This window comes from Dermacentor andersoni, chromosome 10 (genome assembly GCF_023375885.2).
Source record: "Dermacentor andersoni chromosome 10, qqDerAnde1_hic_scaffold, whole genome shotgun sequence".
NCBI classification, from domain to species: domain Eukaryota; kingdom Metazoa; phylum Arthropoda; class Arachnida; order Ixodida; family Ixodidae; genus Dermacentor; species Dermacentor andersoni.
In genome coordinates, this window is record NC_092823.1 from 97,546,684 (window position 1) to 97,557,565 (window position 10,882).

Genomic DNA, 10,882 nt, shown 5'->3' on the forward strand with positions numbered 1-10,882 from the left:
GTGCGGAAAGAAGGGGTGTGTTTGTGATTAGTGGGCATGGGTACGAGCACGAGCGTTGTCACTAAGGTGGGAAAGCGAAACAATGGACCAGGTGACAACGAAACAGAATAACACGTCTTATATTTCTTTTTTTTTTCGTCAGTTGCTGAGCGGGCCTTAGGTTCTTCTGAAGTTTCCTTACAAGTACAGAATGATGGGTGCGTTAGTCTTCCGTACTTACGAAGTACAGCGCGAAAAACAAGGGACGAGAAAGAAATACGACACGAGCGCCGACTAGAGTTCCCTGTCAGAAACACGAATGTATATTGCATAGCACACGCACACTTTAAATGAAAAAGAAAGGACAGAAAAAGGACAACAAGAACACAACAACTTAGAGAGATGTCATCAGTCTCTAACTTATGCAGTATCAGAGACGGCCTTGGAACGCACACGTCACCGGAACCTCGCTAATAAAGAAAAGCTTCAGTGATATCCCGCGGGGTTCTATCTATGTGCCTCGATAACACATTCGTTATATACCGCAAAGGCTTGCATTTGAGCTTGCATTTGCATTATCGTTTTTCGTTGCGCTTCGCTTTTAGAACACCGTCTATCGGTAACTGTGGACTGCACACACTTACGTTCAAGCCATCTAACATTCTGCTCTTCATGAAATTGTGACCTTCGTGCATCACTTTTACGCTGTTTTCGTGCGCCATCACCAGCCGAGTCGAGCTGCCATAGAGCCAGGCCAGGGACACGCTGCGCGAAAGAATTAAGTAAAGAACAACAACAACAACAACAACAACAACAACAACAACAGCAGCAGCAGCAGCAACAACAACAACAACAACAACAAACAACAACAACAACAACTACAACAACAGCCTTGATTGCGATTTATTATGTACATGCATTTCTTGCCGGGTCTGCAGAAGTCTTCAGAGGGCTTGTATGGCAGAGACCTTACAGTCCGGGTAAAATCACATTCACAGGTTCTCGAGCATAGCTAATGATTCCAAAATATAAAGTAAACCTCTTCGTTTTCAAGAGCACATACAAAGCAAATTACCAAGAAACGAAAAAAATAGAGCGACAAAGGTGCTACCTCTCATCGTCGAACAAGATGGGTCACACTGTTACATGAATATGCACTGAATTGGCGAATGTATTGTAGGAATTCCGGGAAATGGACACAGGTACGATGTTCGAACCATTACACACAAATAAAAGGTAGCTTCATACGAGTAACATTACTTTTATATCCCTTCTTTTAAGGCGTTGTTTAAGTCGGATAAACTTCCTTGCTCCAGTTCTAAGGTGGGAAGTTCATTAAATAAATTAGGAATATTGTCTTTGCCCTTTGCCATAATTAGTTCCTGTTCGATTAACAACATATGCGGAAGGATTGCGTATATTCAGGTGCTTTAGAGTGCGTATGCGAATATTTTGTTCCATAAATATCTCGGCACAACAACAGACAGAAAGACTGAATCAAAGTTTGGCCTATTCAGAGGCCTGAATGGATTATCCGTATCAATCTTTGTGTTGTAGGCTACACTTTTTTACAATATTCTGCAATAGAGAGTCTACTTTGGATTTCTGTAAAGTGCTACAATTAAAAAAAAACATCAGGTACCATATCTTATATCAGAATAAGCTAACGCATACACGATCATGTTCTTTATTTTAATAGGAGCATAACTCCGAACGTGGTAAAGTAAGCGCGCAGCTCGGTGAAGTTTAGCACAAATGGAAGCCGTGTCAGCGTTCCGTGATAAGTCGTTGTCAAAGTGAACTCCTAGATATTTAACACGGTCTACATATTCAGTCGGTGTGCAGTCACAATCCAAACAGTCGGAGCCATGCAAATGGACAGGCAGCGTGTCATCAAGAGCTTTTAATGGATTTCTCAGACTGATTGCGTTTTTTGCGCATCAGCATTTATTTGGTTACTTTTACACCAGTCTACGACGTTTACTACACCAATACGAAGCAGATTAACAACCCTATCATATTCCACATGTCTTGAAACAAAACGTAATGCTTGCGACAGCACGTTGCTAGTGAGCAAGAGAAGGACCTTGCCGAAGAACTTGCTGCCCAGGAGAGGGATGAGAAGTGGAAGGCTAGAAGAGACGGCATCAGTTATATTCGAGAAAAATGGAATGAGTGTCAGGATTTCTTTGAGCAACACAGCATGTATAATGATTGCAACGCACGCAGCGTTGAACCTCATGAAAGACAACTTTCGTCTTTAATTTTTGTAGTGTTGTGGAGCGCAGGAAAAGAAAATCACATTGGGCAGACGTCTTGCCAGAACTGAGCTTGCAGCAAAGAGAGAAAGAAGAGAGGACGAAAGATCTCCAGGATGCTTAAAAAAACGAAAGCGCTAATCCACGCTGTGATGTTGGTTGGACAGCGAATCTGTAAACGACAACTAGAACGAGTACCCATTGTGACATACGTTGAAATTATTCGCGTGGCGACATCCACATGTAATTCCCCTAATTATAAGCCTAAGATGTTTCGACGGCCTGCGACTTCGCTTGCGCCGCTACTTCGTTCACCTACAAAGAGTGGACCGGGAGAGAAGAGAAATTCGCCGGGCCTCGTAAGCGCGCTGCTCTTCAGGAGTCCTCACTATACGGGGCCTTCCCATAGCACGGTCACCATAGAAACCAATTGCTAGGTGGGTTATTCTTTTACGTACATAAGTGTAGTTGCGTCAGTCGCTGCTTCGTGTGCTGCAGTCAAGCTGCCGTCGCCGTGGCAGCTTGTGCAACAGTAATCATTACCGGAAAATGTATGCGGGGAGTGCCACGTGCATCGCTTTGCACGTAGGCGCAGGAGCCCCTGATCACCAGTTATGTGGTTCGGATGCTTGTTTTGAGCTTGTTATTTATTGAATGCTGTTTTGTTTGTTGCAAGCGTGTTTCCAAAGAATGTATGCACTGTTCGCGTCACTTTGCTGAGTACTTGTGGCCTTTGCTTTACGGGGTTATGAGCCATTGCATTTGGGAGTACAAGCCATAGATGACTGTAGTTTTCTGTCGACGTACGTTAGGCCACGAAGAAATTCCGGCATCCTAGTCGTAGACAGCTTTGGTGTAAAAATATTATTGAGAGGGATTATCACTTCCACCAATAGCCATCTGTCATTCATCCGTGTGCGTCTACCTTCGAGTGACTGATCATTTTCTTCATACGATCACTTTACTGCACTACGCTGTACCAAAAATAGAATTTCATTATTAATCGGCAGTACATGAGTGATTATGAGTAATAATGAAATTCAGTTTTTTTGGATTTGAAGTTAAGATTAACAGCGAGACATCTTGTTGGCAATATAACCTCAGGACCCGCAAACCAATTCTTGACTACGCGTCGGCACACTCAAAACTAGTGAAAAAAGGAATTGGTATGACGTGTTTAGGTTCCGCATTTAGAAAGTCATGCCACCACCTCGCCAATCTGATCTTTTCGCAGCAACTAAATTGTCTAGAGAAGGCCGGTTTTGCAAAATCTATTATCGTGTCAATATGTGAAGGACTAGTGAAGAAAATAAAAAAAGGGGAAGCACCCCAAACACAGATCGAAAAAATAAAAAAACTATGCAGTCATCCCTTATGTACATCAGATGGGGCATGGGTTAAAAAAGACAGCCATGAAATATGGTGTTCAAATCGTTTTTTCAGCAAAGATTTCGCTAAACAAGATTTGCAATCTTGTCAATAGACCTAAACAGGCGTCCAAGGCTATGTGCCGCGTCAAACACTCGGGGAAGCTTGTGGCATGCTCTGTGGGAGTGGTCTACGTCATTCCACTTTCGTGCGGCAAATAGTACTTTGGGCAGGCGGGACGCTGCCTTAACGTCCGCCTTAGGGAGCACCAAGATGCGATCGGGAATGCAACAGGTTCTAATCTGGCCGCGCATTGTAGAGATTGCTTATGCAAACCTATGTTTGAACAAACGGAAATATTGTATAAAGATATGAATCAAATCAACCGCGAGATTGTGGAAGCCTACTTCATGCATGTAAACTCAGGCGCATGCGTCAGTCAGACTTCGGTCACTCTGCAGGATAAACTGAGTTTTCGAATGGCAAGATAGGCTAACACTCTTTCACCCTTGTAAGCGTCACTTTACACGTGTTTGCATTTTCTGTATATTTTAGTACCTTGTTCGGAAAAGATAAACCAGTTGTTAGTATGCGCTCGTATCGTGTACTTCCTCTTGTCTTTTGTCCGGGTTGCGCTGCCTGCCCATAGGAACATGTTCAATCACCGACTCGCCCAGCTTGCCGTGTTAACACATTTCTGTGCAGACATGGTCCAAATGGGCACGTATAATGCGCGCCCATTGGCTGCACACGTTATTGCAGACTCCCCCGACCGCAGATCATACTGCATCATCGTCACGGTTTTGCAGTCTTCCGATGTTCTCGCAAGTGTACAAGCGTAGCAAGCGTAGATACGTATACACTCACACGTTGAGGCCCGCGAGCAGCGTCATGGTGACGGTGTGCAGGCGTAGCGCGAGCATGTAGTAGCCGGTGATGTTCTGCACTTTGCGGCCCCCGAAGGCTCCCACCATTCGCATGAGCACGAAGAACAGGCCGCAGAACACCGAGCCCAGGAAGAGGGCCAGCGCGAGCACCACGACCGCGCCCAGCAAGGGCTCGTGGGTGAACAGCTGCGCGCGACCACTTCAGATATTAGCTCCTAAACGCTAATGCAACAGCAATAACTGGCGTAGAACTTTGCCAGGCACAGTAAAGATAACATTGTATTAGAAAGTACCCGTTAATTTTTTCTTAATTTCGCCGTAAGAGGATGATTATTAGGCCGAACTTCCATTTTTTCTTGAGAATTTCGAGCCGGAAGTTCAGGGTTTGCGCGCTACTTTGACGTCAGCGATTTGGAAACATTTTGTTGTATTTGGGCTCTTGTGGGGTGCCGGTAATGCTATAGAGAATCTGCTAAATGAAGGCCTTGGCTCCTTGAAAATGCAATTTAGTTCACCTTTACCGACGATAAAATTAACCAGGCCTGAGCAGACATCGTCAAAGTACACGACGTCACAATGAGCTGGTTCGGGAACTTCAAGGTGGCGTCGCCACTGGTATTCCTTGCGTCTTTCCCGGCCTTATCACACCTCCTCTCAAGGTAACAGTGACTTTCTTAATGTCGTAGAAGCGCAATTTACTAGTGCAGCACAGTTCATATTGCTCATTACTGTCATCTTAACCTGAGTTCGTTAATCAAGCGACATGCGCACATTATAATAAACGATGACGTAAAATAGAAAACTGGAACTCGATGCTATGAAGATGTCGCGCTTGGCTGCGAAATAACTAGTTGTCGAAAGAAAAAGGAGGACGGCCACCAAAAAAGGCGTTAATATAGGGGCCAATATATGACAGGTTAAAGGCGTTTCACATTATTCACCAGGATGATGTGGATAATAGCTTAATGTCATTTCAGCTTTCATTCAGAAACCTTACAGGTGCAGTTAATATGTTCAAAACGTCAAAACGTCTACGCAGACCCGAAACATCTTAAGGCTATTAAGCACACCTTTTTGGAGTTGTAGCCCAAATGTTTCGGACCTGTTAACCATACGATTGTAAATCGGGAACATCGTACTCCTTTTAACCACGTTAACCCCGCTACGTTTTTGAAAACGTCCAGCTTAGTACTCAATCAACCATAAAACTTTAACTGTTCTAGGAGCGCGTCCTTGAGGTTCCTCGGCGTTAGCGCACCTGACGTTACACTTTACGTTGTTCAAGGAAAAGCTATGTACTTGAAGAGTCGTGAAGAAAACCATGACTTGGTTCACCAATACTCAGCGTTTTGTTTTCTGTTTTGAACATTTGCAGGAAGTGGTCTTTTGTTCGTTGGACGTTGTTTACTTACAGCCACCATGTAGTCTAAGTAATCCGTTTCCAAACCATCATCTCCCTTGATCTCGACAATCCTCTTGATGAAACCTGTTGGTTGACAAGAAAAGAAAAAAAAATCATGAACATCATTCTATTCTGTGAAGGTGGTTGACCAGCGAAGCTGCTAAGCGCACGACACGGAGGTTACACATTGTTTTGAACAATGGCACGGACTCATTTATTGTCTTGATGGGTGGTCATGGATGGTGATGGATGGCCATGCCTCTTCAAGGTATTTGTTTTTCTTGTGTGTCAACCGCAATATTGCCGCAAGAACCTCTGCTCAATCGCGCTATAGGTCACTCTAAGATGCCCACTTTCGATAAATGTAGGAGCGACATTGTCCGCTAAAATCTGCTTATTTCTCTTAATCTAAACTAGAATACCATGAGCGTACGTTTGATTCATGGGGCCGTATTGTTAAATCTATTGCATTCTGATTTTATTCCAATCTCCTGACGTCAGATTTACGTAACCGCCAACGCATGAATCGGGCCGTGACCTGCAAAGTTGTTTGAACTGCCCAGCTAAATGGTCGCCTCGTTTATAAGAGGTCACTTGCTTCCTTTGGAAGCAAATGACATCGACTACCTTGGTAGGTGTATTTTTATCTAATAAGCTGACAAGATGCGTTGAGTGCGGGAAAATGGAGAGGGTTTCGGTGGGTCCGAGCTGGCGCAGTGAAAGTATATTAAGGAAGGAGGAGGTTGAATGAGGGTACTGACGTCTGCGATTGGTCCCCTTCCCCTTGCTTGCTTGTGGTAGCTAGTGGAAAATCGTGGTGGTGCAACTGAAGCCTAAACAGGCCTAGCTCTAAAACGGATGCTCGGCCAAGAACAGTTGGCAGAGTGATGTCGTATACATGCTGAAAGGGCGTGACAACACTGTATGGTAGCACAAGAAAGATTTAGTATACGGAGAGAAATCCTTCCTCCCAGCAGCTTAGAGTAACGAGGGCTAGAGCGATCGGCAGGCTGCCATCTTCTATTCCTTTCGTAACGGGGCAATTAATGCATCTCTAGTGCGTACATGTCATTCTGACGTGGTGGGTTTTCGCGGCTTTGTGACATCGTGTGACGGACAGACGAAGTGGGCGCAGTCCGAGAAAAGTTTGACCAGTAGCGTAATGCTAGTGGTGAAAAAGGCGTAGAATTGAAAATATTTGGTTTGTTCGTACGGACTAATGATGCCTAATCAGGCTGTACACGTGAATAACATGAGTTTTCGTGGTTTTCGTGACGTTTCGTGGCACACAGGCCATGTGGGCCAGATTGGCCCGAAAATTTTTTTCACCAGTCGTGGAGGGCTAGTAGAAGAAATGGAATAGAAATAGATATGCTGCATTTTATGTCGAACGTTTTCATTTTCAACGCTTAATGTGAAGCCTGAAGCAGCGCTTCATCTTTCTTTGTTACATCCCGTAGCTTTGGCGGTAAAAAGTAATACTGACATAATATATAGTGATTCAGTACTTTCCGAATTGCTGTTCGCCTCTCTGGAGTGCCTGCCAAATACGCTCAAACACATTCTCTATTACCCTGCAGATTTCGTGTACGTCCAACACTCTCTCCTCCACCACAGGTTGCGTTCTTGATCGATCAGTCTCGGGCATATCACACACAGTGCGCGATGATTGGCTAAGCCTGTGAAAGGGGGTGCGATGAAAGGAAAGCACCATCAGCGCTATTTCCGCACTGCATATAGTTAACAAACAAGTCGTCAGGCTGCAAAAGTGATAGTTATAGTGATGGCTCCAAATGGGATAGCGTCCCTCAAAAGTGACCTATCGACAATGCGGCCCCGTTTTACTGTAGTCCTTATGCAACGCAACGATAGAAGGCGACACCCCAACGCATGACAAAGTGTTCTCATCACGTCTTATCATGACAACATTTCAATGTCGCCAGGACGGAACCTGACCTACTACGTGACTGCGAAGGTCAGTTTCCACCACTAGTTTCTGTTGACTTGGTGCAACGAGAATTTCTCTCGTGGTGACAGCACCATGCGTATAGCAGCGTAATATGTTGCGCAAGTTGGTGCATAGCTATTCGAGGCGCAGTGGCGCAAGGTAAAAAGCACACAAGAAAAAAAAAAGAATGAGACAGAAAAGGTTCCTGTATCGGTTTCATTTTTTTCTTTACCATGTGCAATTTTTGCCTTGCACCACTGTGCCTCGAATCGCATCATGCGCCGAAATGCAGCGAAAATTTCTCTCTTACGACAGAAAATTCCCCGTTGTCATATTTAAACTGAGCAAAAGGCTGTGGAAACTGCTAATGAAATTAAAATGCCGAGATTTAGCTTCTTCATGTACGTATTGCCATTTACGAAATACCAGTGACGCAGACGTTTGCAGCAGCGCTGGTGGCGCCATCTCGAGAAGATGAGTGAAAGTATAACGTAGAAGGCTGAAGTTCTATATGCTATGCAGCTGCTGATGTGAAGTTGTCAACACAAATGCATGCGTAAGTGTACAGTAGTTTCTTGTTTTTCTTTGACAAGACCGGCGCAGAAAAAACAATACATTTCTGCAGCTTCGTAGCTGAGCAAACCACCACAACATTTCGCTTTCAGCGCTGTCGATGAGACTGCATCTCCGGTGTACTGGTATTTCGTCAACTGTGAAACATATTGCTAGTCACAGAATTCAGGAACGTCTTGTGGTGCTTATTTTTTTCAGTCACTACGACTTCATGGCGTTTTCATGTCGCACAACTGTCATCGTTTAAGGAAAAGAGCTACTGCACATTAGTAATTATTTTTTCCACCGACGCCGCTATGCCAGCTTCAGAGTATTGCAATGACAACCACTGCAACAATAATTCTGTGCACTCTGGTGTACCCTATGCCTCACTAAGGCGCAACAAAAATCACTGATCATCTCTCTCTCTCTTTCTCGGGTCTTCCTTAAATTACAATGGAGGTAAATGTGAATGTAAGGATGTCCACGAGACCCGATCATCATGTTTTTGAATCGAGAGCTCCGTAAAATTGAAAATTTCGCGAAGTCAGGTTACGTTAAATCGAGGTCGGAGTGTACACACTTGGATAGGCTTAAGCTCTAATATAACGTCACTGACGTAACTCGCGCCCGTGTAGATATCGAGCGTAAACGCGTGCCTCAATCGAGCGATCAAATTTGCGTATAGACCCTGTTCGGCGCGGCAGCGATCGGCAATGCGTGATGCCGGGTCGCAACAAAAGTGACGGGCCTTGCATCTTACGCTCGTCCTTGGCACAGCAGGAGACGAAGCCTATGGTCAGATGCACCATGTCCAGGAAGGCCTGCAGGTAGAGCGGCGGCTTCTGGGCCTCCTCGGCCAGCTGCCGGTTGGCCTCGAGGATGGCCCACTCCACCGGGTGCAAACTACCGTCGTACTGACGGCCCATGACGACTTTCCCAGGCGTACGGCTCAGAGAAGGTTCGCCTGAAGTGCAGGAACGGACGACCGGACGACCGCAGCAGGGCATGCAAGTCTTCTTCTACTTCTTCTTTCGCGCGCGCTCGCGTTGCTTGCGAGTGTGATGATGGCGACGGCCTCAGGAACTGTGGTGCATACCTGGTCCTGAATCGACCACGCTTTGCTCGCCTAGTTCTTAAACCGTACTCGTACCTCATTTTGCTACGTTCCTCGTATCCATCGTCTGTGTACCTCGGCGATGATGATGCAAGTTACGGGGCTCATACTTAGTTCAGATGGGCAGCATCCGACTCCCCCATGAGAGACAGGATTCGGAAGCTGTCCCGGGAGCTCGGGTGATGGAATAATCGTGGCACTTATAACTGGACGCTTCGCGGAAAATTATACAATTTGTGGATTCTTGATGTAGCTTGAAACCAGAGGATGCATCTTTAGCCCAATCTACTTTCTGTACTCCTCAGTGCAATGCTGTTTATACTTGCAATGAGCAATGAGTTCACTCTAGCAGTTATTTTTTTTGTAGGAAACCGGGGCTGTGCACCAGGCGAACCATTGGCTCGCCGGTGCATGTCTCGCATGTGTCGTCGTTCTCGGCACAATCCTCTGGCGGCCGCGTGGAAGACGAGAGGTTCGCTACCCTTGCCGCCACTACGCACGCAATCGGCTGTTGTACGTACGTCCGAGCGTGGCCAGGGCTTTTATGGGTACGCGTTGAGAGGAAGCTCAAGCTTAAGGGCTCCGACCTAACTTCATGGGCACGAAGGAATCGGTTTTCTCAGCAACCACTGCACCGCATTTGATGAGGTTTGTCTCGTTTAAAAGATACATTTCGAATTTGGTGACTCTAGGAAGCGTACTGTTTATTTGAGCCGTTCATGTTTTAGAAAAATTGCCGAAAGCTGCACAATATCAGAAAAGGAGACTTTAACCTTTTATAACGCTGTAACTCAGCAGTTAAGAACGGTATCTTGCTTCTGTAAAGGGAACCTAAGAATGCAGATAATGCGGACAATATTGATGTAATATACATCCCTCTGGAACATACAACTAACTTGTGAGTGGGACTTTTGCAACACCTCCATAAAGATTGTACCAAACTTATGTAAGCTGCAAATTAATATATCGAATTTGCCCGCTTTAGATGCTCTAAAGGATGCACTTTACAAAACTGCGATAGTTGGTTTTGGTACGCAGTTACGGATTGATAAACTGCGTGCTTCAATTTTTTTAAGCTTACCAAATTTTCGACAATTCTCGCGAAAGTTCCAAACCATAAATTAAAATTGTTATTTTTAGGGTTGCCGTAAGTTAACTTTCTCCTGCAACAAATTGCATTCGAATAGGTCCAGAGGTGGTCTCTCTAATTCATTTCTGCTATTTAGATATATTTAAATTGGCGGCATCAGAGTTAGCCCCGAGTAAAGCTGCCTTCTGAGAGGACGCTTCACGAGGACAGCTCGTATCTCAGGTTGTGTTCCTATACTGGTCAGCATCGGAGACAGTCTAAGTAGACAGCTAAGGAGCCAG